The following is a 6,660-nucleotide window of genomic DNA, read 5'->3' as shown; positions in this document are numbered from 1 at the left end:
CCCCCGACGCCCCCCGGGTCCCCCCTCGGAGTACCCGCACCGCCGGCGAAGACAGCGCTCGCCTCGCAGCGGGAGCGGGGCCCACACCGCGGACTCAGTCCAGTTGCTCCACCGCTTCGCTCTTCTCCTCCTCTCTCTCGGTTCTCATCTCAGTCAGTCTCAGTTTCAGTTTCAGTCAGTTCCCCCCCGGCGACGTTCCCGGGAGGTAGGCAGACTGCTTCGGATCCGCGCCGCCGCCGACGCTCCCCGCCGCACGTCGGCGTCTCTGAGCTGCTGCACCTTACGCCCCCGCGGCCGGCCGGCGCGTTGCAGCAGAGTGCGTGTGTGCGTGCGAGTGCGTTGCCTATCGACGAGTGCCCCGGCGAGTGCCCCAACAACAGCGAGTGCCCCACAGCAGCGAGTGCAAAAGGAATACAGTGCAGCAATGGCATGGGATGCACCTGACCTGCAGTGAGAGGAGTACAGTGCATCATCGGCCGGGCCCTCCAGCAGGGCCTGCAGCCGCGCCCGCAGCACGCGGTCGGCCTGCTCGGCGTTCTCGACGTGCTCCCAGCACGGGGCGGCGGCACCCACCACCGCACCCAGAATAACGGGTAAGTCTGGCCGCGCCATCCAGCCAGCACCAGAGAGCCAGCCCGGGTAGGCGGAACTCACCTCACCGGAGCGGCCCACCGGCCCGTGGCCCGCCGGCCCTCGCCTCGCCAGGTGGAGTGCAGAGGAATGTGCTCGGCCAGGCCGCGCGGGCCCTCCTCGGCACCTCCGCACCACCAGCACCAGCACCACACGCACCCTCCTACACCTCGCCCCCACCCCCTCAGGACGACACTGGGGAACGACCAGGGCCCGGTGCCGTCACCGTCAGGGTGGTAGCACCCCTATTGGCACCCGCAGCCTCAGTGGGGTGTCCCAAAACGAAAGTTTGAGCGCGACTTGCATACGTCGGATTTAGACAAAACGTGGCTCGTTTGCAAGGTAGGCAAATTATCCCCGAAACAAGCCACGCTCGGTCCAAATCCGAGATCAGGGACCATACCGGAGTCGTGCTCAAACTTTCGTTCTGGGACACCCTAATCCTCCAGCCCCAACCTGAGCCTGCCGCTCTGTTCGTGGGTGCGCCTGCGGCAGGGGAGTAACCATGGAAGCACTCGTGCGAAATACGCGTCCCGTAAAAAGTCTAGGCGGTCGCAGTCGGTGACGAATCGGCTGGGCCGTCCAGCAGCTAATGAATACTATTTTCCGCCCGTGTTGTAGAGATTGGAGATGCCGGATGAATGGGGGCTGCTGATGTTGACTGCTAGCTCTACTGGGCCATTAGCCGACGGGTTGGGGCTGGAGAAAGACTATACACTCTCGCTCATCACGGTGTGTTGTGTACTTCGTGGACATTTTTATTTTCGCGGCTCTCTGCTCAGCTTGCTGTTTCTTATCCTGCTCTGAGCCCAGGCGAGTACGTACCAGGGGAGCAGGAAGGGGCCTTACAGGGATATCGGGTGCAAGGGGCTCCAATATTGCTTACTTAAAGGGGTTTGGGGGCAAGGGGACACTTAAAAGATACCTCTAACCGTGGGAAGTTGGGGGGGTGGGGGTCTACCGGGGTTGGGGTTTGTCCCGGGGTCCTGATGGACCAGTACGAACGGATCCTACCCTTCCCCTGCTTGTTGAGACGACGCGACCAGGAAGAGGAAGACGTGTCGTTTGGCGACTTCGTGTACTCATGCGGCTTCTGCTGCCCGCCCTAGCTGCGGGGACCGTGATGATTTCGCACGTGATCGAGGGGCTCGCGGGCCTCGCGGGCTAGCGGAGCGCGCGTGTACTCAGGAGGGGGCAATTACCATACGGACGCCGGCGGGGTCCCGGCGCGGCGGGTACCAGCGGGTACCGGCGGGTACCAGCGGGTACCAGCGGGTCGCCGGCCGAGTGCCGTTCGGATGAGTAAGTACCAAACTGTTATATGACTGCCCTCCAAACGAAAAGTCGCGCCATGGTCGTCGAATAGACGCTTACATGTCCCCTCCCCCCATATACAAGGTTTCCCCATAAGATCCAGAAGAATTTTTGATTTGACTTTAGGGTGGCCCAGGATTACTTCGTGTAGTTATATTGTACCGCTCGCAGCCGTAAGGGCGTAAGGGCCAGGCCCACCTCCCGCCTCGTACCCTTCTCAACCCAACCCTGCGCCTTACGACCCCTTGGCGCCCCTTGGCAAGTAGGCAACGCATCCACTCGCCTGAATGCGGTACTGTATAACTAAATTGTGCTCCGGGGTCTGCGGGCGGGCCACCCTCTGCTGAGGGCTGAAACGCATTCAGGCGTGTATGTATGTATGTGTGCGTGTGCGCGCGCTCACGGACGCACGCCCACTTGCACGCACACAGGTCACAGACCACGCTGAAGGGAACGAAATTCACCGACTTTCGCACGGCCGAGTGGCCAGCATGGAGTCCAAAAGCCTTTTTGCTGCTTTGCCCGGACGACGGGGGCGGTGCGCGGGGGCCGCGGCGCCTGCCGACCCCCGCCGGCCCCGGCCGCGGCACGCGAAGAGGAGCAGACTTGTTCCACTTGTTCTGAAGGGGAAGAGACACGGGAGCGATGGCCTTGGCGCTGCTGTGTGCCGGCCCTCGGCCCTGCCACCCCAACCTGCAGGGCCAGTAAGGGAGAGGGACATAGAGCCTGCATCCGGCCTGGCGTCTCTCTGTTACTGCTGTTACGGAATAAACTACGCATAACACAGTCTGTGGCAAAAATTTGCAAACCTCGTGGAGCGCGTATCTACCGCATGGGAAAGAATGCATAAAAACGGACAGCATTCTCGCCCCGCCTGCGCCTGCCTTGTCTGCTCTCCCCGCCGGCTCGTGCGATACGACCAACCTTTCGTCCGCAGGAGCATGGGGCGCCAAGGACCCCGCCCGTGGAGGGGAGGGAAAGGAAAGGTCTCGCGCTCGGCGGGCGGGGTGGGGCGGGGCTTGGCGGGGCGGGGCGTTCTCCGCGAGACTGTCGCGACCCTGGGGGTCTCCGTCGGAGCGCTGCTCTGCTGGGGCGGGCAGCGCGCGGGGTTCGGGCCGACATTTCTCCAGCAGGCTGGGCCGAACCGAGCGCCAGTGCCATAGTGAAAGGAGATGGGGCATAAAGAATCAGGAGCGAGGGGGGTCGGTGGGTGGGGGTTAGGCCGCCAAATCACTGTATTCCAGCTAGGGGGACTCCTCTGTGCACATAGTCGGCTCGCCCCCACCTCGTGCCCGCACGTGAATGCCGAGTCTCACTTGAATTGAGGGGGGGGGGGCGGAGGAGGAGGAGGCAGCTCCTAGGCTCTCCCGTGACCGGGCTGTATTCTGCGAGCAATCTCCCAAACTCCCTCCGACGCCCAGCTCAACCGAATCCCCTTTCTTGCCTCCCGTCCTGTCCTTTTGAACTGGAGCAGCGACCGCAGGCCGCGACCGCTGCTGCTGCGAAGGCATTCGGCTGCCGGCCCTGGAACAGGAAGATAGAGATCTCTTGCCACCGCGGCCCCCGGTGCGGACTTAGTAAAAGCAGCGGCACGATTTGAAATCGAGGCGGCGGCCCGCGCCCCCTACCACCCCTACTCACCGCTTCCTCCCGCTCCTCTCAGCGCCCACAACCTCCTCGCCCGGATCGCCCGGGGAAGCACACATTTGCGTCTTGGGGCCTGTCTGAAAGATCGGTCGGTTTGCGATCGGTTCGCGAGCACGGTTGATGGTTTCATGAACGTGGCGAGCCGCTCGTAGCGCCCAGCAAGCGCCATTCGGTCTAGAGAGGGTGTGCTCCCACGACGACCACGGATCACCCCCCACCCCCACAGTCACCCCGCGACCCTCTTATTGTCGGGGTGCTCGCGGTCATCGCGTGTCCACAGCCGTCAGCCGTCGCGGGTGCGTGGGCGCGGCTAGGAGCGGCTTGTCACGGCCACGAAAACCGACCGTATAAAGGTGCCCTTACACTCAGCGTATTCGGTGTCCGCGGACGTGTCCGGCTGTGTCCGTTTTCTATTTTCCGTTGATGTTTCAGGCAGAAATTCTAATCAAATGTACGACCGTATATCCTGGACACATTTTCTAACGTTTGGTAATAAAAACCATATCTGAAAACGGTTTAACATCAATGCGGATACAGCGGACAGGCTGAGTGTAAGGGCACCTTAATACGTACCTGCGGACCTGCGGACCAATCGATCGCTGACCCCCCGGCCTTTCGGACGGACTCTTGTTTGGTCACTGCCCAACGACTCTCACTATTTTTCACAGGTGAGAAAGGAAAGACGAGTGCGACACCCGTTTGACGGCTCCTTAAGCTGCATAGACGGGAGTACCTCTCGCTAGAGGTGTGTATATATCTGTGTTCCGTTTCCGTTGCTGCTTCTGCATCGATTTCCGTTTTCTTTGTCACAACTAGCCCACCTCATTGCTCGCGTTCTTCGATCACCGATCTCTAACGCGCGTTTGATTTTTTTCTGTTCTTTCTGTTGCGCTATTCAAAGTGACCGAAATACTTGTCTTTCCTTTAGCGCTGACTTGACACGGTTGGGCTCGACCAGATAAGGAGAGGTTAGGAGGAGGCCGTCGTTGCGGTAAGACCGGCGGGTGGCCTGCCATTTCTCGTCGTGCAAGTGATCTGATATTGAGAGGTGAGTTCTCGCTGAAATGATGGGCTATTCGATCTGGCGTTGCGTTTAGCGGGACAAACAGCGCTTGGCTCTGTTCGCTGTGCAGTCCCGAGAGGCTGCGTTCCGTCCGGGCCGCAGCGCCCAGCGGGGCAAAGTCATCCTCGTTTATTTTCAAGCGTTTGCGTGGTCATCCTTTCGTCATCTCCCTGTTTAAACCCGGCGGTGAATTCGTGATTTGCCAATTAGAGTCGCCAGCCAGCCGTCCTCCTTCCCCTCCTGCCCCCCCCCCTTCCTCCGGGCCTTCTCCTCCAGTGGGTTCCTCCAGCAAGCAAGCATCAGTCTCCAGACCACCTCACAGTGATCCGCCTCGGTTAGTGTTCAATGAAATGGGAGAGTTATTGTTCTGGTTTGTCTGTAGGAGATGTTTGTTTTCAAAACTTACCGCTGAGGATGCAGTTCTTCACGCAAACTAATTGCATTTGCAAAATACAGTATGTATCGGACAACCATAGCATGGCTCACATAAATCTATCACCTGTGTACTTCTACAGTTAAACTAGAGTAATCACCACTTGTGTCAAATTTGTTCTTTACTGGCGTTCCACTAAATGTTCCTCTGTTTATACATTTTCTGTTTGAGTCCAAATGTTCATGTTGTGAAGGGTTGCCAGAAAATGCGGTGCATATTATGGAGTGAGTGTGAATGAGAATAGTAACAATCTGTGGGTATTGGGGTTGCTGAAATATTTATCATTTAGATTCATTTAAATGCAATTATATACATTAACACATGGGCACATGGTGGTCGTGCCTTGCTGGGCAATGCTACCCCTGCCAATAGGCTATTCCGCTCAACGCGGTAAGAAGAACACAAGAATCACAAAAGCCGAGGGTGGGGGTAGCGAGGCGGCTTCACCACCCGCCCGCGCTCCCCCGCGCCGCTCCCCCCACCCTCGTCTTTTGTGATTCTTGTGTTCTTCTTACCGCGTCGAGCGGAATAGCCTATTTCTCTTGCACTTAACGTGCAAAGTTGCCCTGGTAGGACGTGCTCAGAATATATTGGAGTGTACAAAAATTTGAGGAACTATGGTTTCTTGGCTGCGGATTTGAAGTGTAGGAGGCAGGATGCAGTCTGTGAAGTGGTCGTCCTGTGGTGTCTTGCTGTCGATGCCGGGATGCGCGCGGGAGATGCGAGATGTGGTAACGTGCATGTTGCGCAAGGGAATACCCCCTTCCAGTCCAAGACCGGGGAACATCACACCGCAGCTAGCCGCAGCGCAGGGCCTGGGAGGAGGTTGCAGGGCGGAGCAAGCAGGTTGACGCGGCCCTGCTCGCCGAGGAGGGTGCCTCGCGCCTCGCTGTTGCAGCTCATGCAGCCAGCTCAGTGCCGCCCCCCCCCCTCTCCCCTCCCTCTATCCTTATCCTTTCTCTCGCCCAGCCAGCCGCGGCGGCAGAGGTGCAAGTGAGCAGCATAGGTGTCATTGACTCTCCAAACCCACAACGCGCGCCGCACCGCACTGGCCTCCGCGGGTGACCCCCCCCCCCCCCCAAGGCGTTCCTCGGCGGTCCCGCGGCCGGCCGGCAGCCGCTTCTCCAGTGACCGGCTCGACCAGTGTAGCTGAGGAGGGGGGGGGGGATCCTACTCCCAGGAGGGATTCGGGATCATCGAACCAGTGATGGCGCTAGGCATATATATACGCGATGGAGGAACACGAGCCAGGTGGGCCTAAAGGGTTATTTTATTCGGAACGACTCCGCGGCGGACTCCGCGGGTGGGTGAGATTCCTCGGCCACGTTCGCCGCGCGCCGTGAGTCATGAGGGACGCCCCCCCCCCCCCTCTGCCATGACAGACTGGGGTGGAGGACTCTGTCAACGAAAGCCTTTTTCGCCAGCTCGCGTCTATAACGGCGCCGCAGCCGGTCGCTGTCGCCCATTGTCTCATCAGCTGATGGCTGTTATCAGTGTGGGAGAGCGCGCCGGCGCGGAGTCCTTCGCCTTGACTGTGACCGCGGTGACCGGTGAGCGGGCAGGCACAATGGGG

At 59.7% G+C, this 6,660-nt stretch overlaps 1 protein-coding gene across 3 annotated transcripts in view; it reads left to right on the top strand.

Annotated features, from left to right (window-relative positions):
- The first annotated feature begins 81 nt into the window (after positions 1–81).
- Positions 82–6,660, top strand: part of LOC113216637 (cadherin-87A) — a 44,470-nt gene continuing 37,891 nt past the window's right edge. The window contains exons 1-2 of one of the 3 annotated variants that reach the window (XM_052273488.1): positions 4,161–4,259; positions 4,520–4,639. The gene's annotated coding sequence lies outside the window, so the exon portion shown is untranslated. Of the gene's footprint in view, positions 594–4,160; positions 4,337–4,519; positions 4,640–6,660 lie in introns of those variants that run through there. The other 2 variants (XM_052273489.1, XM_052273487.1) reach the window with 2 other exon arrangements.

The sequence above is a fragment of the Frankliniella occidentalis genome, unplaced genomic scaffold, assembly GCF_000697945.3.
Source record: "Frankliniella occidentalis isolate FOCC.00 unplaced genomic scaffold, Focc_3.1 Scaffold275, whole genome shotgun sequence".
NCBI lineage: Eukaryota > Metazoa > Arthropoda > Insecta > Thysanoptera > Thripidae > Frankliniella > Frankliniella occidentalis.
Note: the sequence above shows the minus strand (reverse complement) of the source record. Positions and strands in the feature narration are given on the sequence as shown.